The sequence below is a fragment of the Cetorhinus maximus genome, chromosome 10, assembly GCF_964194155.1.
Source record: "Cetorhinus maximus chromosome 10, sCetMax3.hap1.1, whole genome shotgun sequence".
NCBI lineage: Eukaryota > Metazoa > Chordata > Chondrichthyes > Lamniformes > Cetorhinidae > Cetorhinus > Cetorhinus maximus.
In genome coordinates, this window is record NC_135888.1 from 100,321,889 (window position 1) to 100,349,023 (window position 27,135).

At 43.9% G+C, this 27,135-nt stretch overlaps 1 protein-coding gene across 1 annotated transcript in view; it reads right to left on the bottom strand.

The window, feature by feature from the left end:
• The window catches only part of spock1 (SPARC (osteonectin), cwcv and kazal like domains proteoglycan 1), a 561,184-nt gene that overhangs the window by 28,563 nt on the left and 505,486 nt on the right, over positions 1 to 27,135 (bottom strand). The window lies entirely within an intron of this gene.

The following is a 27,135-nucleotide window of genomic DNA, read 5'->3' on the forward strand; positions in this document are numbered from 1 at the left end:
AAATGGTCTACTCCTGTTCCTATTTCTTATGTTCTTATGCCCCTGAGCCACTGTGTGTCAGCATCACGCTCCACACCTTCAGTGGAAGTAGGTGAGTGGAGCCATACATACTGTTCTGGTAAACTTGTGTCTATCAGCACTTGAGTGTTAAACCAGCAGGTGTCTGATTTAGAAACAAAATTACTTGCTAAAGCTAGATTTTCAAGCAGTGCATTTTAGCACAGCAACCATTTAGTACCCTGTTTTCAACTTCTCACCAAAACAATTTTTCTGGACTCTCCAGCCAGGGAAAACAGCCTTTCAGCATTAATCTATCAAGCCCTCTAAGAATTTTATACATTTTAAGGAGATCACCTTTCATTCTTCTAAACTCCAGAGAATAAAGGCCTGTTGGGTTCCTACAGCTGAAAAGAAACCCAATACCCTATATTCAAAACTTTATCCTTATTGCTAGTTTTTTTTAAAACTGCACATTTTCTGCTGAACAAAGAAAATTAAGATGACTGCTACAAGTCACCTGATCACAAGTTGGCCCTCTGCCTGAGCGTTATCCCCAGCCGTTGAGAACAAAATAATTTTTTTCAGCTTCTTGAATTTCACATTTCATTGTACAAACCCCATGTAATCAATGAAAACAGAGAATGCACAGATAAACTGGTTCCCCCATCCTGAACTATCACAAAAGAGAAAGCTCGAAACTCATTATACTGGAAGAGGTGCTAGTAACCAATTAATCTCTCTGCCAAGGAGGAACAATGGAATCCTGGCCAGGAGCCCATAATTAGTCCATGTCACATGACCCAAGCCTCTGTGAATAGTTTTGACATTGCAGCTTTGGGTCTCACAGTCAGTCAGCTGTTTTAACATTGAACTGGTGAGCCAAGAAGCAGGCTCTTCCAGACAGAACCACAACTTGCTCATCTTGCCTGGCTCTGCTGGGAGATCTCATACCATCACCTACAGAACCGACTCAACCTCAGCATATCTACTTCACCTTGTGGGATCAACACTCCTCAGCTGAACTTTGAATGCCTACATGAAAGAATTTCTCATTGGACTCTGACTTTGGACACTGGAATTAATGTGAACTAATATTCATTTTTTTGCAGTCCTTGTACAATAACCCTCCTTTTTGCTATTTCCCCCTTTACTGTGTGAATGTGCAGAGTGGGACATTGCGAACAATCCTTTTGTGGGTTTTGAAAGTGGAAAATAAACTAATCTTCTGAGTTAATCCTATCTCGAGCTTGCTGTGGATTATTAGTAAAATGGATCACAAAAAAAACACAAGGGATTGGGAAAACATGCCACCGCCTATTCTTTAAAAATTAATTCCAAATTCCTTCTGCTTGAGGACAGGTGGTAAGAGGAATACAATGCAGTTTGACTGTCTCTCTCTCTCTCTCTCTCTCCTGTCTATAACAGACCCATTGTACTCCATCTCTCCTCAGAGTCAGCCCTCTCATCCCAGGAATCAATCTCAGGAAGAAACTCTGCGTGGGATCGTAGAGCCTACACCACCCTGTACATCATGACCCAGATCTTCCAAGGATTGGCAAGATCATCAGATTGCCGCTCTGCTCGAACTTACCCGCGACTCGATGTTGCTCTGCATTTCTTGCTGGGTCTTCGGAGCCTGGCTTTCCCAGAAATGCAGTGACCCTTGGAGAGCTCTGTCACAGCAGAGTGGAGTTGGGGGAAAGACAGGACATAGCCCCTTTTTAGTTGCTGTATAGTAAGTTTAAAGGTCCAGTTTGAATGTTAGTGAATGGGAGAGTGGGTGAGTGAATGAATGGGTAAGGTGGTAGGATGGGTCTGTGGGTGACATAAGTGGATAAGTGGGTGAGGCGGCAGGTGAGTAATGTGGCAGGTGGGTGAGGCGGTAGGCGAGTAGGGTGGCAGGCGGGTGAGGGGGTAGGCGAGTAGGGTGGCAGGCGGGTGAGGGGGTAGGCGAGTAGGGTGGCAGGCGGGTGAGGGGGTAGGCGAGAAGTGTGGCAGGCGGGTGAGGGGGTAGGCGAGTAGGGTGGCAGGTGGGAGAGGCGGTAGGCGAGTAGGGTGGCAGGCGGGAGAGGCGGTAGGCGAGTAGGGTGGCAGGGGGGTGAGGCGGTAGGCGAGTAGTGTGGCAGGTGAGTGAGGCGGTAGGCGAGTAGTGTGGCAGGTGAGTGAGGCGGTAGGCGAGTAGTGTGGCAGGTGGGTGAGGCGGTAGGCGAGTAGTGTGGCAGGTGGGTGAGGCGGTAGGCGAGTAGGGTGGCAGGTGGGTGAGGGGGTAGGCGAGTAGGGTGGCAGGTGGGTGAGGCGGTAGGCGAGTAGGGTGGCAGGTGGGTGAGGGGGTAGGCGAGTAGGGTGGCAGGTGGGTGAGGGGTAGGCGAGTAGGGTGGCAGGCGGGTGAGGGGGTAGGCGAGTAGGGTGGCAGGCGGGTGAGGCGGTAGGCGAGTAGGGTGGCAGGTGGGAGAGGCGGTAGGTGAGTAGGGTGGCAGGTGGGTGAGGGGGTAGGTGAGTAGTGTGGCAGGTGGGTGAGGGGGTAGGTGAGTAGGGTGGCTGGTGAGTGAGAGGTAGGTGAGTAGGGTGGCAGGTGGGAGAGGCGGTAGGTGAGTAGGGTGACTGGTGAGTGAGGGGTAGGTGAGTAGGGTGACAGGTGGGAGAGGCAGTAGGTGAGTAGGGAGGCAGGTGGGTGAGGGGGTAGGCGAGTAGGGAGGCAGGCGGGTGAGGGGGTAGGCGAGTAGGGTGGCAGGTGGGTGAGGGGGTAGGTGAGTAGGGTGGCACGTGGGTGAGGGCATTGGTGGGTGAGGGGTAGAGTGGATAGTCTGGTGAATGGAGGGGGGTTAGTCAAGTTGGTTTGGGAAATTAGTTGGGGGGTTAGTCATGTGAGGTGCTCAGTAAGTTGAAGGGCGGGGGTCAGTTGCATAGTAACCAAGGAGTTAGACTAGGATTTTTCATGTCTAACATTTCCTGGGTAACTATCCAGGTAAGTACATCGGAACTGTCTGACTCGAGCTCAGAGTCAGAGACATTCGCGGAAGGTCCTGGAAAGCAAGGGAATTGCCTATCAGAAGTTGAAACTTCCCGGGCACTTCGCACAGAATTCCTTGCATCAGGACGTCCGTGGGTCCCGACGCGTATCCAGTCTCTTGTAATCCGGAGACCAGAAGATTTGTGCCTATCAGTCCGTCTCATGACTCTTTTGCCTTAATAAGATGTGATGACCAACCCCAAACTCAGTGACTGCGTGATTCCTATGAACACCTACAAAATTAACAGTGAACATGACCTTGTCCCATCTGTTGCAGGACTCGGTGATCTGAACTCTCAAAACAGACGGCCATGACTCTGAATTGCTGATAGGATTCTGAATACCACATGGGAACCCAAGTAAGACAATTGCATTACAGAAAATACATGGCATGTTACATAAACTGTTCTAAACAACAATTTTAATATAATACAATGCCCCTAAGTGCTTAAATTGAGAATCTAATGATCTTTTTCCCAAAATCATTTAACTGATTACTCATTAAAACATTATGCAAATGATAACTCCCTGCCCACCTCCTTACAGCTCTTCTTTGCTCTTTCATACAGCAAAAACACAGGGAGCTAAAGTCTTGAGGGAGAACTTCCACTTTCTGTAGAATTGTTTGAGTTTTCTATGGTAGGCTTATTGCAAAGATCAACTTCATGTCCTTTTAATAGTCATGTAGTTAAGATTGTTACAAGTGATAAACATGAAACAAGAAGTCTCCCTTTAAAATATTCTTCAGTGCAAACTCATACATCATGCATTTGAAAAGTTAATTTAACATGATTATAGGCAACATCATTTGGGCACTGGACAGGTTACATGGTTGTAAAAAGGGAGGTTATATAAAGCAATCTAATTGTCATAGTAAGGATGGGCGTAACAATGGCAGAGCAGGGCTTCCAATGCTCTGATGATCTTTGTGCTCCCTTTAATCCAAGGGACACAGATGTGAAAGGATACGGAAAACAACTGGTTTAACCATCCACTGCCAGATTGGACAGGAACACATAAAACGTTATCAGGCCCTGCTCTTGTCTGCTAAAGCTACTAGCTATTCCCGGATCATTCTGGAATGCAAAGATAACCCCCTTAACTGCTACTATCATCTAATAGATGGGATTGAGTTAAAAGACAAATTTAAATTTGTCCCCCTCCGCTCTCATATCTAGCAATAAGTGTGAGGAGCTTTTGACTTGTCATTAAGATCAAGACCATCTGATCAGCTGCCTCTATTACGTCACTGTGCTCCACTAGCCTACCAGGCCAATCTTCCTCTAAAGTACCCCTCTGACGTAGCCTTGAACTTGCATCTTTCTCTAGTTTCTCTCCTATCTCCATTCATGCCTGCTCCGAGCTCATCTTGTCCATGGGACTGACCTCTTTCTCCGTTGACCCTATTTCCACTAAACCACACAAATCCCCTCCAGATTGTCATGATAACCAATATTGTTAATGATTCTGTCTCTTCATTCACCCCTTTCCACAAAAAAATCCCCATGACCCCACCTTCCTTGCAAACTACCATATCTCCAGCCTCCCGTTCCTCTCCAAAGTTCATCAAAGTGTTGTTACCTCCCAAATCTTTGCCCATCTTTCCCAGAACTTCACGTTTGAATCCTTCTAATCAGGTTTCTGCCCCTGCCACAGTACTGAAACAGCTCTTATCAAAGACATCCCTTGTGACTGTGACAAAGGTAAACTTTCTCTTCTATCTGTCAGTACTCATCTACAGCCTTTAACTACAGCCTCTCAATTGTCGTCCAGCTGGGTGTGACTGCACTCGGCTGGTTCCATTCTTATCCATCTAACAGTAGCCAGAGAATCGCCTGCAAATTCGCTTCTCACTCCTACAACATTACATCTGGGGCAGAATTTTCTCCCCGTTGGGGGGGGTGGGGTGGGGGAGTTGAAGAGTGGGCGCGCAGAGGCGCGCTTCCGATCGGCACGTCCGATTGGGGGCGCCCCGTTTTACGTTGACGGGCCAATTAAGGCCCGCCCAGCGTGACGTCTGCACGGAAGCGCTATGCGCTCCATATGCAGGCGTGGGGGGGGGGGAATTCCCTGAGCTGAGAGTGTGCTCTTTTGCGCATGCATGTGAAAGAGCGCACAGATCTCCCTGAGGCTAAGTGCTGCCTCAGGGAGATTGGCTGTACACTTAATATTAAGGATAGAGAAAAAAAAATTCCCTGACATGTTCCCTCATGTGACATGTCCATAACTTTTAAAAACACCTTAATTAAATTTTTTGAAAACCTACGTGAAACCTCATCCCGCCCCTGGATGAGGTTTCATGCTTTTTCTAATGCCCGCCAGGGCTCCTGGCCTGCCCACCAGCCTTAAGGTTGGATGAGAAGATCCATTAATTACTTAAATGACTCTGTCAATGGCCTCAATTGGACATTGACAGGTTGGCGGGCGCACAGCTGATTTTGCTGAGCCCCCACCTACCTCAAAATTTAAATGAGGCCCCGCCCCCTGCCCGCCGACGGGAAAATCCTGGCCCTGATGTCCCCCAAGGATCTATCTTTGACCCCCTCCTATTTCTCATCTACATGCTGCCCCTCAGCAACATCCAAAATCTGAGCGTTAGTTTTCCCCTTTATGCTGACGACGCCCAGCTCTACCTCAGTTCCGCCTCGCTTGACTCCTCCACTATTACTAAATTATCAGACTGCTTATCTGACATTCAGTACTAGATGAGTGGACATTTCCTCCAATTAAATATTGGGAAGGCTGAAGCCATTGCTTTCAGTCCATGCCGCAAACTCCGTTTCCTATCTACTGACTCCATCCCTCCCCCTGAAGTGACATCATCGTTTTATGCAGGAAATGTTGGTGGCTACTTGTGCCAATTCCATCAAAGATGGCACACTGACTAGGTTGGCGATGCAGAAGGGTAAAAGAACTGGAAAATTAAGTGCTGTGCAGCTACTTGAGGGCAGAGCTAGAAGGGTCAACTGAAGAGGCCATGAAATAATAAAAATTAGGCTTTTGTAAGAAGGCCCCTTTCTGAGTACAAGAAACCACTATGATTGGGTTCAAACTGGCCTGAAATGGTGCTGGGGTGGAGGGGTTCCACTTCAACCTCTTTGTAGTTGGGGACACTTGAGATGGGATTAGCAAGAATAGCATCCCACCAGTCCCACCCCCATTTCTGACATCAAGCCTCATGAGAACATATGCAAGAGCTTCCCTCAACCACCTCCATAAAAAACCAGAGCATTACTGAATAGGCAGAAGATCTGACGAACCAGGTAGCACACAGTTTATGACCTGCGAATTTCCACCCAGACCAAATCCATTAATAAATAAATAGATTTCTGAGGCCCTTTACTCTGAGATGAAAGTTGACATTTTGAATAAGGGTCAGGCATGTTACAGGCTATCTCCAGAGCTGTTTTTATCAAGTAGACTACAAATCTTTACATGGTCTCCGTGGGAGTGAAATATCTCCCGATAGCTCTGCAGATTGTTTTTCTCTCAACACCAAGCCAAAATAATTCTGCTTCAACCACAAGGAGCGAAGGACAATTTTGAATCTGCATTATTCCACTTATAGATATATTCAAAATAAAATGCGACAAAACTTCTAATATGTGAGGCATGTCTGACCATTTCAGTTTGTGATGTGGCTCCCAACCACAAAATCCCAAGAGACATTCTTATAAAGGTAAGCAAACTATTCATAAATTATTTCAGAAAAATACTTAGATTGGCTCATATTAATTCTTTTTCAGGTCTCTGCCTGAAGGAAGATCTAACTCTTACCGCTACAACTTCCACCGTGAGTAAGACAAGGAGGCAGATGTCGTTGGACTAATAATCCTGAGGCCCAGGGTAATACTCTGGGGGCCTGGGTTCAAGTCCCACCATGGCAGATGGTGAAATTTGAATTCAATAAAAATCTGGAATTAAAAGTCTAATGATGACCATGAAATCATTGTCCATTGTTGTAAAAATCCATCTGGTTCACTAATGTCCTTTAGTGAAGGAAATCTGCCGTGCTTACCTGGTCTGGCCTACATGTGACTCCTGACCCACAGCAATGTGGTTGACTCTTAAACGCCCTCAAAATGGCCTAGCAAGCCTCTCAGTTGTGTCAATCAGTTAAAAAGTCGAAAAGGAATGGAACCGGGTGGACCACCCGGCATCGACCTAGGCACTGGAAACGACAACAACAAACTCAGCCCTGCAAACCCTACAAAGTCTTCCTTACTGGGGGCTAGTGCCAAAATTGGGAGAGCTATCTCACAGACTAGTCAAGCAACAGCCTGACATAGTCATCCTCATGAAATCATACGTTACAGATAATGTCCCAGGCATCACCATCCCTGGGTATGTCCGTCCCACCGGCAGGACAGACCCAGCAGAGGTGGCAGCACAGTGGTACGCAGTCGGGAGGGAGTTGCCTTGGGAGTCATCAACACCAACTCTGGTCCCATGAATTCTCATGGCATCAAGTCAAACATGGGCAAGGAAACCTCCTACTGATTACCACGTACCGCACCCCCCCTCAGCTGATGAGTCAGTATTCCTCCATGTCGAACACCACTTGGGGGAAGTACTGAGGGTGGAAAGGGTGCAAAATGTACTCTGGGTGGCAGACTTCACTGTGCATCACCAAGAGTGGCTCAGTACCACCATTACTGACCGAGCTGTTGGAGTCTTAAAGGATATAGCTGCTAGACTGGATCTGCGGCTGATGCTGAGGGAACCAAGAGGGAGAAACATACTTGACCTCATTCTCACCAACCTGCCTGCCACAGATGCATTTGTCCATGACAGTCTCGGGAGGAGTGCCCACTGCACAGTCCTTGTGGAGATGAAATCCCATCTTCACACTGAGGATACCCTCCATCGTGTTTTGTGATACTAACACCGTGCTAAATGGGATAGATTTTGAACAGATCTAACAACTCAAGACTGGGCAACTATGAGGAGCTGTGGGCCATCAGCAGCAGCAGAGTTGTACGCAACCACAATCTGTAACCTCATGGCCCGGCATAAACCCCAATCTACCATTACCATCAAGCCAGGGGATCAATCCTAGTTCAATGAACAGAGCAGGAGGGCATGCCAAGAGCAAGAGGGCATGCCAGGAGCAGCACCAGGCATACCTAAAAATGAGGTGTCAACCTGGTGATGCTACAACACAGGACGACTTGCATGGCAAACAGCATAAGCAGCAAGTGATAGACAGAGCTAAGTGATTCCGCAACCAACGGATAAAATCTAAGCTCTGCAGTCCTGCCACATCCAGTCGTGAATGGTGGTGGACAATTAAACAACTCACTGGAGGAGGAGGCTCCACAAATATCCCCATCCTCAATGATGGGGGAGCCCAGCACATCAGTGCAAAAGATAAGACTGAAGCATTTGCAACAATCTTCAGTCAGAATTGCCGAGTGGATGATCCATCTCAGCCTCCTCCAAAGGTCCCCAGCATCACAGATGCCAGTCTTCAGCCAATTTGATTCACTCCACGTGATATCAAGAAACGGCTGAAGGCACTGGATACTGCAAAGGCTCTGAGCCCCGACAACATTCCGGCAATATAACTGAAGACTTGTGCTCCAGAACTTGCCACACCCCTAGCCAAGCTGTTGCAGTACACCTACAACACTGGCATATACCTGGCAATGTGGAAAATTGCTTAGTTATGTCCTGTACACAAAAAGCAGGACAAATCCATCCCGGCCAATGACCGCTGTATCAATCTACTGTCTATCATCAGTAAAGTGATGGAAGAGGTCATCAACAAGGCTATCAAGCAACACTTGCTTAGCAATAACCTGCTCACTGACACTCAGTTTGGGTTCCGCCAGGGCCACTCAGCTCCTGACCTCATTACAGCCTTGGTTCAAACATGGACAAAAGAGCTGAAGTCAAGAGGTGAGGTGAGAATGCCATCAAGGCAGCATTTGACCGAGTGTGGCATCAAGGAGCCCTGGCAAAACTGGAGCCAATGGGAATCGGGGGAAAAATCTCTGCTGCTTGGAGTTATACCTAGCACAAAGGAAGATGTTTGTGGTTGTTGGAGGTCAATCATCTCAGTTCCAACACATCACTGTAGGAGTTCCTTAGGGTAGTGTCCTAGGTCAAACCATCTTCAGCTGATTCATCAATGGCCTTCCTTCCATCATAAGGTCAAAAGTGACGATGTTTGCTGATGATTGCACAATGTTCAGCGCCATTCTTGACTCCTCAGATACAGAAGCAGTCTATGTCCAAATGCAGCAAGACCTGGACAATATCCAGGCTTGGGCTGATAAGTGGCAGTAACATTTTCGCCACACAAGTGCCATGCAATGACCATTTCCGACAAAAGTGAATCTAACCATCGCCCCTTGACATTCAATAGCATTATCATCATTGAATCCCCCACTATCAACATCCTGGAGGTTCCATTGACCAGAAACTGAACTGGACTAGCTATATAAATATTGTGGCTACAAGAGCAGGTCAGAGGCTAGGAATCCTCTGGCAACTTACTCACCTCCCCAAAGTCCACCAAAGTCAGGATTGGGTTGGAATATGCTCCACTTGCCTGGTGAGTGCAGCTCCAACAACACTCAAGAAGCTTGACATCATCCAGGACAAAGCAGCCCGCTTGATTGGCACCCCTTCCACAAACATTCACTCCCTCCACCACCGATGCACAGTGGCAGCAGTGTGTACCATCTACAAGATGCACTGCAGGAACTGACCAAGCCTCCTTCCAAACCCACAATCGCTACCATCTAGAAGGACAAAGGCTGCAGATACATGGGAACACCACCACCTGGAAGCCACTCCAAGCCACTCACCATCCTGACTTGGAAATATATCGCCGTTCCTTCACTGTCACTGGGTCACAATCCTGGAACTCCCTTCCTAACAGCATTGTGGGTGTACGTACACCACATGGACTGTAGCGGTTCGAGAAGGCAGCTCACCACCACCTTCTCAAGGGCAACTAGGGATGGGCAATAAATGCTGGCCTAGCCAGTGACACACACATCCCATGAATTAATAAAAAATGTATCCAGAATCCACCCCAGCTAGAACAGGGATCAAATGCTGTGCTGTTGGCACTAATGTGATCCATGCTGGCCGTCCAGCCAACCGGTGCCCCATGGAGTCTGAGTTGCTGTGTCAACATACACATGTTGTAGTCCTTGAACTATGGATAGTGTTGGTAGAGGCTCCAATTTCTTTCCATCAGATGGCTGACCAGGAATCTCTCCCAGTCTCATCGCCTGCCTTTGCTGTATGCTAGAAGGACTTACAAGTTGAAACTCAATCTGTTTGATTGTATTGTGAATGCACCTTCCTTGGAGCGGTACTTGAGCCCAAGGTTCTGGCTCAGAGGCAGGGACTCTACCCACTTTACCACAAGAACTCCTCCATATTAATTACATAGAAGTAAAAATAAAATTCATTGAAAAAGGAGTGAGAGAAAATAGGGAAGACAGGAAAAGACCACTTAGCTCTGTTCATTAAAATGTAGAGATTGAATTTCTGTGAGATTCCCTCATTCATCTCCATCCATGGAACAGCTGCTACTTACGCCATTTTCTGAGGATTCCCTGGCTTTTCTGACAGAGGTTTGACATCATATGGGAAATTCATTCCCCAACTATTTTAGTTTTTTTGGGTCAATATTACAGTAATAGTGTTATTGGCAGTTAAATGCCTCCATTACTATAATAATAGGATTTATTTCTGCTTCACAAATAGCAGGCAACATTAGTTTGGAACAAGATGTTACAACCCCCAAAAGGACCGATAACTTTTAACAAGAGATCTAAATGCCCAGTAACCAACTTAAGGGAAATGCATGACAAGATTTCAAGTTTTAAGACTTTTACTGTAACAAACAACTAAAAGTAACTTCAGCTAAACAGTGCTTAGTAGCCAAATAGTATTCTGAACTACTGAAAAGATATTCCCCCCTTTAACTTTTAACACGACCAAAAACCCCAAGTCATTGTTATGCCTTATGACCCGCTCCCTGCAGAATTGCAGTTTTTACAGGAACTAGTCCAACATCATTCCCAGTTTCCAACAGGTTTGCTTCTCTGGGTTTTGTTGAGTCGTAACATTGAGTGACTGTCAAAAGGCGCTTCTCTCAGTTTTGGGAGAAGTTCTGAACTGAAAAACAGCAGTAAGGCCCACTCTGGTGATTTTCTTTTCCTCCTCCCATGCCAGGATGGATATTCTAGATTCCATAGATTGCCACAGGATGCGTCTTTTCGATGAGAGACCAACTTTCCTCCCACATTTCTGCTTGGTAGCTCATGGAGAACTCGCAGCCTTATTCTCTCTGCTTACCACACTAACTGCAGCCTTTTCCTCTCTCTCTGTGAGACCTCCTTCTCTCCTTTTAAGTTGACCACAGTAAGCACAGCAATTCTTGCCTTTGCTTTCAGGTGTGAACAGTTTACACTTTGCTCCCAGTAAATGTCAACCTGGGCCTCCCTGTCTGCATTGTAACCGAGACACCTAGGTTTGTTTGCGGGCAGATCTCATAACAGTTTACGTGACCCTCTTCACTACTCCTTTTTACCTTAACTTGAAGAGAAAGTTTAAAACATAACCATCTTATAAACTTTGCATTCATGACCAAGATTATTCTTCCACACAAAGATAAATTGACTGCATTATACCTTTAAGTTGAAACTTCAGTGAATGGAAAACATAAGTTCATTAGATAGATTTATTCCCGGAACTGGAAGAACATCAAGGACACCAGCAAATAGATATGAAAATGCTGTTGTAGACAGGTTAAGCAGCCCCTTGTCATCTTCTATTCATAAATTTCTCACTTCTGAATATGAGTAAAGGGAACTCAAATAACGTACTCTTATAATAGTAATTTCTTCAAACATCATCGTGTGCGTTCCGCATGAAGGCAGGTCCTTGGCTCATTGCCTGCTGATGCTTCATCCTGAGCTGCTTACTTAGCAGTTTTTGTCAGGGGTGGTTTGCCATGGCCTTCCACTCCCAGGGGCAGGTGAGGACGCAGGCCCCAAGTCTACCTTAGCAAAAACAGGGATTAAACCCGCGCTGTTGCCATTGTTCTGAACCACACGTTAGCCATCTAGCCAACTGAGGAAACAAGCTGCCCTTCCACAAACATTATTTTTCAAAAACTATATAACGTATGTGGTACATCAACCTTGAAATTAAAAATATCATGAGATACGAACACATTGAATTTCCCTAAGTAAACCTCTCAAATAATTTTTGACAATAAAATCTCGAGTGTGTGCACTCTCCCCCTCCTATTTACATTCTGGTCCTCTTCTGAAACCCATGACTCATGCCATTCTATGCATTGTGCTCATAGGTCTCATACTGAAAGCTTTTTTTCCCCCAAAATGGTGTGACCGGACAGTAGCAGAAGGCTATTCAATCTTTAGGAATATCACTCTTACGCCTGATCTTCACTCAACATTATATCTTTTCCTAGTGGGTAGAAGCAGCAGTATTTTGCTGCAGATAGCAGTGAGCTGGAAGTGATTCAATTTGTAAAGTGAAGTAAAGGAATTGAAGGACAACAAGTCAACTTAGCTCATTGGCAGGATAAAGAGGGGCGGGATCAAGAGGAGCAGACCCATCATTGGGATGGTATTCTTTCCGTGTAACCTTGACAAATGCCCTTGCAAACATGCTGGTCTAACCTGGATGATTTGTGGGAAAATAATCAGTGTAGTGTGCTAATAAGCTGGGTAGTTTTAGTTGGTTACACATTAGCAATGCCACTATGCAAACATGGAGGGCCCCACATTTTGAATTCATTCAACATGTATCATGATTGCCTGGATTTAGATAAATGGAAAGTGAGTGTACACTCTGCAACAGTCAGTGGAAGTTCTACTTATCTGGATTTCTCAGTATTTTACTCTGAAGACTCATAAGCCTAGTAATAGGCTTGTATATGTATTAGGTGCCCAGCTGACTAAAAAACAATTATAAATGGAGCTTATTCATTAGTAACTGACAGGGCCAAATCCTAAACCAACATAGGTAATCAAGGAGGATCTGCGCACAGAGAATAATAACTGGGACAATACTTTAAAGACAACAGAATTGCCAGGCTAAAGTTAGTAAGCAGATTTACAAAGGAGATGAAATAAAATCAGTGTTATGATGCCGAACCTTGAATTACATTGATTATTTATTTAATTTGTATCCAGCCATGGTTAGCACACAAGTGCTGCTTCATAATATAATATTTCATCTTTGATGGCTTAGAGGTGGAAATGATTTGACATATCATGCAGCATTTCTTGGAGTGGTGGTATTTGAGTGTATATATGCTCTCCCAAGTAAGTTCTACATTGTGGCCATGTGAACGATTCTATGAATACAGTGGTAAATGGTGTTAAGTGAAGGGCCTGTACATCTGAGGTCAAATGCTTCTGCAGAGGTAAGAAGGGAAAACTGAATGAGGAAACTGGAGCACGAGTTCAATGAGCATCATTGTTCTGACCAATCCTCACACCGAGTTATAAAGCAGCATTGACAAGTCTGGGAGCCCATCTCCAAGGTTGGAGAAAACTGGATGGTGACCCAATATCTTGGATCAATACCCAAGTCCTAAATTAAATCTTCTTTATTATGCTTGCTTTTCTCTGTATTCTGATACTATCTAGTGTTGTTTCTTTTTTATGTAGTAAAGCGTATACCAGAAAAACTCATTTTGGGGTTTGAAGTACAGCAGCCTTGATTTTAACTCAGAGGAAAAGGGAAACCATGTGGGTGGGGGTTGATGTCAATGGCAAACAATCTGACCTCAGCATCAGGAAATATTAATTCCCAGCCCACAATGAAGGTAAGAATAAAGGAAAATCCACTTATGCTTTTGGGCTTCTTCTGGCCCCCGAACTTCCCTTTCCTGGCAGGGAAACCACAATGGATCCTGGTTAAAATTGCAGTCGGGTCCCAGTGACATCATCGGAGATTGATCAGCATACTTAAAGAAAGACCCCATTGCCTTCTGATGGATGTTCCTCTTGCCTGCCCAGAAGAGTATGTTAAGATCGTAACTCACGCAAAGATGACAGGATCAACTAAGTCCCACGGGCCTTTTTAATTGCCCACCAGACAGATAGGCAGACTTAAAATCTGCCTGAATAAATGTTATCGCAGTTGAACTTGGACCTTCAGGAAATACAACCCTGAGGCTCTGGGTTGCATTTATAAAGTTGGCATGTTTGCTAAGTTAATTTCCTCAAAAGTTTAATGTTTCATGATTAACTACAGCGGCATCATTCTGGATCATTCATGGCAATGAAAACTGCACAACCTTTCTATGACCAGTTTTAGATGGCATTTTTAAAAGGCTGCAATGAGCAAACTTCTCTGTGTATTAGCCATGAATTCAGTGACAGTGTTGATCCAGTGTTTCTGCGTCAATGTACAGTCTAGACTATGAATCTCTGAGATAGGATGTAGATCCAGCTTGTGAAACTGGCAGGTCATTCAGCCAAGTCAATCTCCAGAACGGTGTTAGATTGCTTGTCAGAAATAACAACGTGACCTGGAATGGCTGGTAAGAAAAACAAAATGTTTAGAAAACGCCTCAGAAGATCACATTTCTAAACTAGTCACTATTGCAGGTGATTTTCACTTTTTGAATTACTGGATGCAGCTTTGAGTTATGAACACTGTCAAGGAATAAAGTTTGTGGTATCTATTTTGCAGAACAGCACTGGCAGGACAATGGAAGCAAAGCATCAAAATCAATGAAGGCCTGAAAATGGGCTCGGGAATCACAATTAACTTGCAGCCATTTGTTGCAATGTAGACAGCACATAAATAAGAGGAGATCAGAGGCTGTGTATTTTGTGGCAAGTAACTCACCACCTGACTCCCAAAGCCTTTCCACCACTACACAAGTCAGGAGTGTGATGGAATACTCTCCGCTAGAGCTCGGGGGTGGGGGGTCGCCCATTTAAAACAGACATGAGGCGAAATGTTTTCACTCAGAGGGTTGAGAGTCTTTGGAACTCTCTTCCTGAAAATGTGGTGGAAGCAGAGTCTTTGAATATTTTTAAGGCAGAGGTGGATAGATTCTTGGTAAGCAAGGGGGTGATAGGTTATCGGGGGTAGGTGGGATGCAGATTTCAGGTTACTATCAGATCAGCCATGATCTTATTAAATGGTGGAGCAGGCTTGAGGGGCTGAATGGCCTACTCCTGCTCCTTGTTCATATGTTCCACATGCCTGGTTGAATGCAGCTCCAACAACACTCAAGAAGCTCAACAGCATCTGAGTATGGGGGGTCAATCCTGCTTGACTGACACCCCATCTACCATCTCAAGTATTCGCTCCCTTCACCACTGACACACAGTGGAATTAGTGAGTACCATCTTCAAGATGCAATGCAGCAACTTGCCAAGGTTCCTTCAATGTACCTTACAAATCTGTAACCTCTACCAGCTAGAAAAAAAAGGACAGTGCGTGCATGGGAACATCACCTCCTGTAAGCCCCCCTTCAAGTCACACACCATCCTGGCTTGGGAATATATTGCTGTTCCTTCATTGTTGTTGGCTCAATATCCTGGAACTCCCTTCCTAACATCACAGTTGGTAGCTGTTTAAGAAGGCAGCTCATCACAACTTTTTCAAATGCAAATAGGGGTGGGCAATAAAAGATGGCCTTGCCAATGATGGTCACATTCCCAAGAATGAATTAAAGACTCAGATTGAAGAGTGCTATCAGTGAGGGAAGGCTGATACCCCCAAATTGAGATATTAAGAATGACCAGGTGGATGAGCTGGAGAGGATTTCTACCAAGTGAACAAGTGTAGTTCAACTGATGCCAGTCCAAATAGGATAACAGGACAATATAGATAATCAATAAAAATAAATTCTGAGATAGTTAATTGATTTACCAGTAATTCAATGGAACAATTATTAGGGTTGAAAATCTGTCTGTTGAAATTTGAACATCCTTCAATTTTGTTGATGTTAGTGAAGAAATCCACTACATAATTCAAGAGGTTTGGTGAGCAACAGTTAGGTTTTTAACATCTAGGGTTGGATTTTCTTTCTTGGGGCGAGAAACAGAAGCTGGAACTGTTTCTGGGTCCTGAACTCACCCCCAGGGGCAAACAGTTGCTCTTTGGGATTTTCATAGTACCCACTTAATTGGCATGGAGACAGGTTTCCTGTCCAATTAAGGACAGTGGGTGGACCCTTGAAGCTGGAGGGTCAATCAGAGGCCTTCCAGCTTGAGAGCCGCAGCAGGTTATGATGGCACCGAGAGTGTATTTCAACATGGAGGCACCCTCTCACCAACCTTTTTGGTTTTTGCAGCAAGGCCATCACTACGAAGAAGTGGGGTGAGCCCTTCCACAAGGTGGCATTGTAGTTGCTCTCACACCTAGACAGGGAGGGAGGACTTGCAGGCCTGTCTGGAGAGATGGCTTCCTGGCCTGCCACTGGGTGCTGGCCCCAATGCACCTAAGCAGTACCCTCATGTGGGAAGCTTGAGGCCTGTTAGAAAATTCCAGTTAGTTTCCTTTAATTGGAGTCAACAAAGCTCTTATTAAGCCTTGCAGCCTCTGTGGAGGGAGCAACAGGGTTGGAGCAACAGGGTTATCAGCTCTGTTTCTCTCTCCACAGATGCTGCCAGACCTACTGGCCAGAATCTCTGGCTCGGCGAGCAGGGGCGGGGCCCACTCGCTGACGTGTAAAATGATGCGTGGTGATGTCGGGCATGTGTCCCGATGTCACTGCGCGTCATTCCAATTTTCAGTTCGGCAGGTGTGCACTGGAGTCAGCTGTGCGCCCGCCGAACTGCCAAAGGCCTATTAAGGCCATTTAAAAATGAATTAAACCACTTAACATAGCTGCCCATCCAACCTTAAGGTTTGGGGGCAGGCGAAGAGCCCAGGCGGCCTTTGCATTTTTCATGAAGTCTCATCTATGGGCGGGATGAGGTTTCATGAATGATTAATAAGTGAAATAAAGATTTTCATCAAAATTCATAGATATGTCCCAGCTCATGTGACACTTTCACATGAGGGGACATGTCCTAAATTTTTTTTCCTTTATTAAAATTTTTGAAATTCAAACTGATCTCCCTGAGGCAGCTCTGCGCCTCAGGGAGATTTCTGCGCTCTATTGCGCGCATGCGCGAAAGAACACAGGCCCCGACTCAGCCTACTCCCCTCCCGCCCACACAAGGAGCACTCAGCGCCTCCGGGTGCGCGTCATGCTGGGCGGGCCTTAATTGGCCCGTCCACGTAAAATGGCGGCAGGCAGCCGATTGGGGGCGGCGATCGGCTTTGCGCCCGCCTGCGCCTGCTCCCGCCCAACGCCCCCCCCCACCCCCGACGGGGAGAAAATTCTCCCCACTGATTTTTTTCCAGCATTTTCTGTTTTTGTTTCAGATCTCCAGCATCCACAGTATTTTGCTCTTATTCTCTTAATAAGCCTAATCAGTGATCCACCAGGTTGGGGCATGTAGCCTTGATGGCCCTGAACCTGGTGGGTCATCTCTAAATTGGCTAACATCAGGAACATTGCCAGGAGTCCAGCTTTCTGGTTAGCGCCAACATTTTCAGGCCAATCCCCCTGTGTTCCCGCCCCTGGCAGGGCCTGAAAATCCTGTCCCTAGTATCTGTCAAACTTCCTATAGTCAGTCACGTGTCAGAAAAACAAAGCCACTCCATATCAATAACAAGTAAACAAGAAAAAAAGAAACATTTTGAAATATCAAACTATTTGATGCATAATCATTTCCATTCAATATTATATTATGTCTTCTTAATAGCGTGCTACATAAATCCTTTCATAAAATGACTTAGATTAGACTTAAACATTATTGTGAAGAAGACTATTACGATTCCAATCTGAATAGCTGATGAAAAAGCAATTCATCAATCAGAAGGCAGTCAAATCTAATGGATTTTCCACTTCAGTGCCTTCATGGAAAATTATTGACATTTTAATGATTGCAGGTAATATAATGAGACTAACCAGTTTTACATTAAATGACAAAAATTGATGATACACAGATTACACCGACCTTAAAATCTTTTCTCTGAAGTACCAATCAATTTATCATTTTAACATAGCTTTTTTTGTAAATACAAATCATTTAGTGAACGAGCAGGTTAATTACAGACCTCGATGATACACCAGCATTCAGATATTCAATCTCAAGACTGCAATAAAAAGGACATCTTTAAATGATTAAATCCATTATACCCTTCACTTGAAACCCAATGTGTAATTGGTGGAAGAGGAGTCAGCTGGCAGGAAACAATTTTCACTAGTGGTTACTAAATGGCATCTGCAAACTGCAATTTTCATTCAGTGAGATCATGGAGTAAATAATCTATCATCCTTATTCATGCTGCAATAAAACAGTGTTTCCTGAATTATCAAAAAGACTGAAGTACAGTTTTGTCTAATTTTATAAAGATTAATAAAACAATCCCAAACTGTCACTTTACGATATGACTGTTAAACAATAGCTGGAAACTTCAAACCAGTCAACTTTGACAACTAATCACTTAACAATGAAGTAATGAAATCTCCAAATGTTGTGTGCAATGTGTACTCTGTAAACATACTCAATTTTAATTGTTTTTGCTGTTATTTCTATAACCAATTGCCTTAAATCTTGCCACTGCTTTGGCAATTAACCCCTCTTATAACCTTGAAATAAAATTAGGCCTCAAGTGCTGTAAGGACATTTTGGGAAAATGGTTCTAAAGGAATGTGCTATTTTATTATTTGTGGATTCTCACCATTCATCCTCACAAATATTAATAAATAATATACTCATATCCTACACACAAAAAAGTAACAAAAATGCAAATGTTAAAAATCTGAAACATAAACAGAAAATGTTGGGAATACCCAGCAGGTCAGTCATTGGAGAGAATAGACAATAATATAATATTTTAGGTGTGGATCCTTCATCAGAATGGGGGAAGTTTGAGCAGCATTTGAAAAGAACAAGGAGAATAGGAATATCTTAGGCAGGAAACTAGATCCAGGAGAATGGTCCCCAGCAATCAGTAAATGGTAAAAGGGGGGGATACGGAATAAAGATGATTGAAGAGATAGGGGGGGAGGGTGCGCAAGCCTGGGTAAGGGAGGCCCAAGGCCTACTTGTGATATTTGGCAGAACACTCTTCTGCTCCTCCTGGCCCTCAATCAAAAATTAAATAAAAATAAAAAATTACCTGTCTGGGCATCTTCTAGCATATCATCCACCCCAACCCCTTCCAACAGGTTTCAACTGGGGAAAGTGTCAATGTTCCCTTGCTCAGGCTTTGGTACCCAAATTGCAGATCAGGCCCTGCTAATGCTGTTTTCCTGTGGGTCTGCTGCTCGCTTGCTCAAAAGAACAGTTCAATCCTGGGACCTAGCAAGAGGACAGCGGGATAATAGGGCAACAAAAACAAAAAATGCTGGAAAAACTCAGCAGGTCTGACAGCATCTGGGGAGAGAAAGACAGAGTTAATGTTTCAAGTCTGTATGACTCTTCTTCAGAGCACATATGGACTCGAAACGTTAACTCTGTCTTTCTCTCCACAGACGCTGTCAGACCTGCTGAGTTTTTCCAGCATTTTTTGTTTTTGTTTCAGATTTCCAGCATCTGCAGTATTTTGCCTTTAGCTTAATAGGGCAGGTTGCCTCTTCATGTTAATTGCCTGAATTGATATTAGGTTTGAGAGGGAGAAGCATAAGTCACAAACTAAGGTTTTAAATTTAAGTAACACAAACTTTGATGACAAATAAGTTGACCACAGTAAACTAGGAGCTTTTAATTGATCACCCACAATCTTTTTTTTTAATCCATTAGATGTGGCTAGGCCAGCACTTATTGCCCATCCCTTGTTCAGAGGGTAGTTAAGCCAGACTAAATAAGGGCCACAGATTACCTTCCTTAAAGGACATTAGTGAACCAGGTGGGTTTTTGTGATCATTAGACTTTTAATTCTAGATTTTATTGAACTCAAATTTCACCATCTGCCATGGTGGGATTTGAACCCAGGTCACTATCCTGGGTCTCTGGATTACTAGTCCAGTGACAATACCACTATGCCACAGTGTCCCCTGTTCTAATTAAATGGCAAATACAGGTCGAGGGGCAAAGAAACAGGTTATCATTCTAGTTCGTTCAAAACCAACTTGAGTATGCACAAAACAGTGATAGAACAAACAAATCACTTGTTAAACCATGAGATACATTTTCTGGTAATTAACTATAAAGGTTTGAAAAAGTTAGCCCATTTATGAGAAACTTGGTCTCATTAAAAATGTGTACAATCACAATATATAATCAGTTGCATTAAATTACATATTTCATTCAAGATTGGAGTTCTCATACTAACAGCTAGGCAAAAGACATGACTTTTTGTGACATGGTGAGGCCTGTTTTATGTCAAACATTCAATTATATCAATATATAATGAACGTTCAATTCCAGAGAAATAAATCTGACAATCATAGCAATTGTGTGTAATTTATCTCGGTAAACCATGGCTGCATAGCACATGTTAAGGACCTGTGCAATCCTTCAATGTGGCTAGTTAACACTCAGAAAGTTAGAATGTGATTTACTAACAGAGGGGAAAAATATGTTGGATACACATTTTGGCTACACCTGATGATTAGGGAGTCCTATCCCATGCATCAGTTGATTTTTCATTAATATTTTGGGTAGCAAATATTGAAGTTCTTGTTTTTCTATTCACTTCTGTCCTTTTCGCTTTCTTGTTCATCTGTTTCTAATGGGAATTGACAGCTGTGTCGTTCATATCTCGTACAGTTGTTCTGATGACCTACCTCTTACTGAGCCAAGTACTCCCAGTGACAGCTATCTTTAATTATCCTGTCACTGGCTTCACCCAAGTCTATAAATACCAGGAAAGGCCTACAAATGTTACGCTGACATTTCTAACATTACCACATGACCATATAGGTCATTAAAACAAAGAAGCAGACCATTGTAAAGTAAAAATTACTTGACAAAAGAGACAGGCTGGTCTGACAGGGATACGCAATACCTCAACAATTTAATTTAAGATATCAATGGATTACTAAATTTAAGAACAGCTGAATTAAAAAAGACTTTTAACTTTAAAGTTTAAAAGTTTTCTACAATGGATAATAAAAACTGTTGAAAGTGAAAATATATTGCATTTGCTTTCATAATGGAAAATAATCAATTTCATTTTTGTGTGCCAGCATGACTCAATGAAAACTCTCTTGCCTCTGGCTTAGAAGATTGTGCGCTTGACCAGGGGTCAGCAACCTTTTTTTGTCTGAAGTCTTTTTTGACAAAAATAAATGCCTGAAATAAAATCTATTGGAAGCTGCAGGACAAAAAAAGAATAAGAATGGAGTAGAGGCATAAGTTTACCTTAAGTGAAAAAAAAAATTTAGTGAGAATCTAAGGAACAATATGCACTTACATCTCACTTATAGCTAAAACCATTATTTTTGTTTTCAAAGTTGAACCTTGATGCTACCCAAATTTTAAACCTGCCTTCAGCTTTATCATGTTTTTCCTGGAGAATTGTAAGGCACATTTTCTTTCACTTCTAGGTGGATATTTTTCAACAGAGGTTTTGAGCTTTGCTAACTCGCTGCAGTGAGTTTACTACACTTTATTACTTGTGCATGTTGAATTTTTAAATTTTAAAGTTCATTAGGATATAAGATCTTTGAAAGGCACTATATATATTTCTGGATTATGGTTAAACAAGATCTTGGATTAATTAATGCAATGATGACAGGAACCAGTAGAAATTTTTCCTTTAGCTTCTATGTGGAATGTATCGCACACACGGGTAAGAAAGAATATTTTTTCTGAAATGCTTTTTTTTTTGTTTCAAAACACAATTGCAAAATAGCTCAATAGGGGCAGAAACAGTGATTGCTAAATGTTACTGCGTTATTACAAATTGGTAAAGCAAACAGCATTAAACAGCAGCTGCAAATAAGATGTTAAAGAGCTGCATGCAGCTGGGGAGCCACAGGTTGCCAATCCCTGGACTAGACATTGGTTGGTGCCACACTTAGGGTGTGAACAAGCACAAACTACCATGCCAAATTGGTCAGGAGATGCCAGTTGTGCCCCAAGAGTGTCAGTGTTGGAGGGCATGGAGGGAGAAGAGGGGGAGAACAACTTCTGCAATAGTAACTGCTGGGATCACATACTATAAAGCTTTGAGCCTAAGAACGACTACCATTGTAGTTACTGTAGAATATTCCGGTTACCACAATATAATTCAATGGGAAGCAAAAGTAGAAATAAGCACATAGGGCAGAATTTTGCCATCGGCGAGCAGGGGGTGGGGCCCGCTCACTGATGCGTAAAATGACGCGGGATGATGTCAGGCGGAACCCCCGACGTCACTGCGCCCCATTTAAATTTTCAGGAAGGTGGGGGTGCAGCAAAATCAGCTGTGCACCCGCCGACCTGTCAATGGCCAATTGAGGCCATTGACAGATCAATTAAAGTACTTAGTGTACCTGCCCGTCCAATGTTTAAGGTTGGCGGGCAGGCCAGGAGCCCTGGCAGCAAACAGATAAAACATGAAACCTCATCCGCCAGCGGGATGAGGTTTCATGCAGGGCTTTAAAATTTTTAATAAAGTTATTATGTTAGTTATGAACATGTTCCATCTCATGTCACATGAGAGGGACATGCTAGGGAATTTTTTTTTTCTATTTTTAATATTTTTCAAAAGTATAAGCGATCTCCCTGAGGCAGCACTTAGCCTCAGGGAGATGTGCGCTCTTTCATGCGCATGTGCGAAAGAGCGCACTCTTGCTTTTGGGGATTCTCCCCCGCCTGCACAGGGAGCGCATAGCACTTTCCGCCGGATGTCACGCTGGATGGGCCTTAATTGGCCCGCCCACGTAAAATGGCAGTGGGGCCCACTTCTCCGGCGGGGATCGTCTCCCCGCCCGCCGGAGATTGGGTCGGGCCCACCCGCCCGGCAGGCAGAAGATTCTGCCCATAGAAACCTAGAAAATTTACTGCACAGAAGGAGGCCATTTGGCCCATTGTGTCTGTGTCAGCTGGAAAAAGAGCTATCCAGTTTAATCCCTCATTCCAGCTCTTGGCCTGCAGCCCTGTTGGTTATGGTGGTTCAAGTCCATATCCAATAATTTCTTTAAATGTGATTAAGGTTTCTACCTCTGACACTCTTTCAGGCAGTCAATGGCAGACCCCCACCATCCTCTGGGTGAAAAAAATCTTCTCAACTCCCCTCTAATTCTTCTGCCAATTACTCCTGGTTATTGACCTTTCTGCTAAGAGAAATAGATCCTTCCTGTCCACCCTATGCAGGTACCTCATGATTTTATACAACTCAACTAAATCTCCCATCATCCTCCTCTGGTCCAAAATAACCAACACTACCTATCCGACCTTTCCTTAAAGGTAAGATTCTCAACTTCTGACAAATTCTTCGTAAATCTCCTCTGTACCTCTCTAATGTGATCACATCCTTCCTGTGATATATTAATCAGAACTGTATAAGGTATTCTAGCTGTGGCCTAACTAGTGGTTTATACAGTTCTAGCATAATCTTCCTGCTATTATATGCTGTGTCTCTGTTAATAAAGGAAATTATCCTGTATGCCTTCTGAGCCATGCTATCTACCTGTCCTGCTACTGTCAGTGATCAGTGCACGTCAAAGCCCCTCTGTTCCTCCACACTTCTCAGTATCCTACCATTATTGTGTATTCCCTTGCTTTGATTTCTCTCTCCAAATACATTACCTCACACTTTTCCAGAATGAATTCCATTTGCCTCTTTTCTGCCCACCTGCTTGATCCATTGATATCCCTTCAAGGAGTTTAAATCTTTCTTCCTCTTTGTCAATCACACAACACATTTTTTTTATTGTTAGCAAACTTCTTAATCATGCCACCTACATTCAAGTCTAAATCATTGATAAATACCGTGAAGAGCATGGAATTTAGTACTGAGTTCTACAAAACCTCACTGCAAACAAATTTCCAATCACAAAAGCACTTGTTGACTTCAACCCTTTATTTCCTGCCATTGAACCAATTTTGGATCCAACTTGCCAATTGCCCTTGGATCCCATGAGCTTTTACTTTTCTGACCAGTCTGCCACGTGGACCTTGTCAAGAGCCTTGTCAAAATCCATGCAGACTACATCAAACACACTAGCATCATCAACCCTCCTTGGTACCTCTTCAAAATATTCAAAAATGTTAGTCAGACAGTCTTCCTTTACTTATGAATTTAAAAAAAACTAGAGTAAAGACAAATAGCTTGATACAGAAAATATTAAATCAAATCTATATAGTGTTGAGGTTTCCTATGTTATTTAGGTCTTCAGTAAGTGACAACTGTGAAAGGAAAACTTAATAAATAGGGCTCAAGACTGCAGAACAGGACGACAAGAGCAGAATAGAAGATCACAATTAATTAAAAGCACAGTTGTTCCCTTGTCTCTCCTTCAGAAAAGAGAAAAAAAGTTAAAATAATTCATGTCATCACGCAACAACTGCTTGATTATTCCTTGGCCAGCATCTTCCAGTCAGTGAGCGGGGTCGGAGCCTGCTCACCGACACGTAAAATGACTCAGGGTGACATCGGGCGTGTGTCCTGACGTCACCCCGCGTCATTTAGATTGTCAGTTTGGCGGGCGCCTGCCCACCTGTCAACGGCCTATTTAGGCCATTCAAAAAACAATTAAGCTCATTAGTGGACCAGCCTGTCCAACTTTAAGGTTGACGGGCAGGTCGGGAGCGCTGGCGGCCACATGAAAAAGCATGAAACCTCATCTACGGGCGGGATGAGGTTTCATTGCTGAGTCAAAAATGATGAGACACTTTTAATTAACATTATGTCCACGTCCCAACTCATGTGACATTGTCACATGAGTGGACATGGATGGTGAATGAAATTTTCACTGCAGTAACTTTTTTTACTTTGGGAACCGATCTCCCTGAGGCAGCTCTTAGTCTCAGGGAGATCGGAGCGCTCCTTCGTGTATGTGCGCGAAGGAGCGCACTTCCGATTTCAGGAATCCCCCCCCCACCACCTGCACAGGAAGCGCATAGGGCTTCCCTTTGGACGTCACGCTGGGCGGGCCTTAATTGGCCCACCCACGTAAAAATGGCGGCGTGCCCCTGATTGGGGGCGCCGATTGGAGGGCTGCCTGCCCATGCCCGCCCCAGCACTCCCCCCCTCTTTTCCCACCTATTTCTATTATTTTTAAATTTATTTCCATCCATTGTTTTATCTCTACCTTTTAACCCATTTCGATCCCTTCCCCCTATCCCACCCCCACTAGGGCTATCTGTCATTTTCTTGTCCTGCTTTCTACCCTTAATGTCACCATTAGCACATTTCTTAGCTAATAACACCATTGTCAACACCCCTTTGTCCTTTTGTCTATCGACATCTTTGGCAATCTATTCTTTGCCTCCACCTATCATTGGCCCTCTATCCAGCTCTACCTGACCCACCCCCCTCAAACAGCTTATATTTCACCTCATTTCTATATTTCCTTAGTTCTGATGAAGAGCCATACGGACTCGAAACGTTAACTATATTCCTCTCCACAGATGCTGTCAGACTGCTGAGTTTTTCCTGTTATTTTTGCTTTTGTTTCAGATTTCCAACATCCGCAAGTATTTTGCTTTTATTATATGGCTCATTGGTTCTATACCTAAGCATACTGGAAGAGTGCCTCAAAGACTCAAAGGATGTCAGGACATTAAATCAGCATAAAAAATCAAATCCCTACATACATTCATATCTGATTTTGAATACTGTAGAATGCAGAAGGGGCCTTTATCCATCAAGAAAGAAATCCAATGCATCTGAGCTCTTACACTGTACTGGTTAATTTGATGGTCTCTTACCTGTCCAGGCAGTCTCCTGTGATCAATCACTGCATTTAATACACACTTAAGTCATCATACACCATTACACTATGATAACTGGAGTTGCAAGAGCTTTTAAACTTACCTGCCAAAAGGTTCCCAACTCCACAGCAGGTTTCCCTCAAAGTTTGCGAACTGACTTACCTGGCGTAGTTCCCACGGATTTCAGGAACCCACCCACCTTGGCAAAACTAGCAATGACAGGGAAGCCTGAATTTCCAGCAGGCACTTAAATCGTGAACTCGATGTCACTTTAAGTAAGCGCCAAGTCGCGACCTACCACCTTTCCTGACCGTGAGAAAACGGCAGGTGGTGGGAATTGGAGGGGAAGTTTAAAAATGCCACCCGCCACACCTCCTGTTTCTTCCTCCTGACGCGGGTTTGCTCAGCGATAGGAGATGAAAATTCAGCCCATCATCTCGATTTTTACAGATGCTGCCTGACCTGCTGAGTACTTTCAGAATTTTCTGTTTTTGTTTTAGCTGCATTAATGAAGGTAGATTTTAGATAAGACGTTACATGAGATCACATCTGCCTGTCCAAGTGCTTATTAAAGACCTCATTGCATGAATTGAAGAGCAAATGTGTTCTCTCAGTATCCTGGTCAACACACCTAATTGATTAATAGATCAGCTAGTCATTTATCTTATTGTTGTTTATGAGACCTTGTTGTGTGCAAACTAAAGGCTATACTTTCCTAACAGTGACTAAACTTCAAATCAATTAACTGGCTGTAAGGCACTTTGAGGTGTCCTGAGGACTTGAAAGGGGCTATACAAATGGAAGTTTGTTCTTTCTTTGTCACCACTGCATCTCTCTCCCTTACAGCACCATTGTGGATTTTCCTCCTTTGCACTAACAGAGAAGATGGCTTATTACCCTTTCACCACCCTGACACTTGCAAATTGCAATCAGGAACCTGCCTGATTTTCCCTGCCATCCGTCACAAATGGCCCCAGTGGCTGCCAGGAAATGAATGGCAGTTGTGGTAGTGCCAGGAAGTCTGAGGTTGTCACTTTTTGAGTTAAACCTATAAATGGGGATCTCTCCCTCAGCTCGGGACCCAAAACCATACCTTTTCTAGACTGTGGCTCAGTCCAAGGCCTGAAACACATTTTTTGAACTAGATTTTTGTGGCTCTTCTGTCCTTTAAATTCAGGCTCCTCCTCTTCTTGATACTCCAGCAGCTGTCCTGCTGAAGCATTGCTAAGATACAGC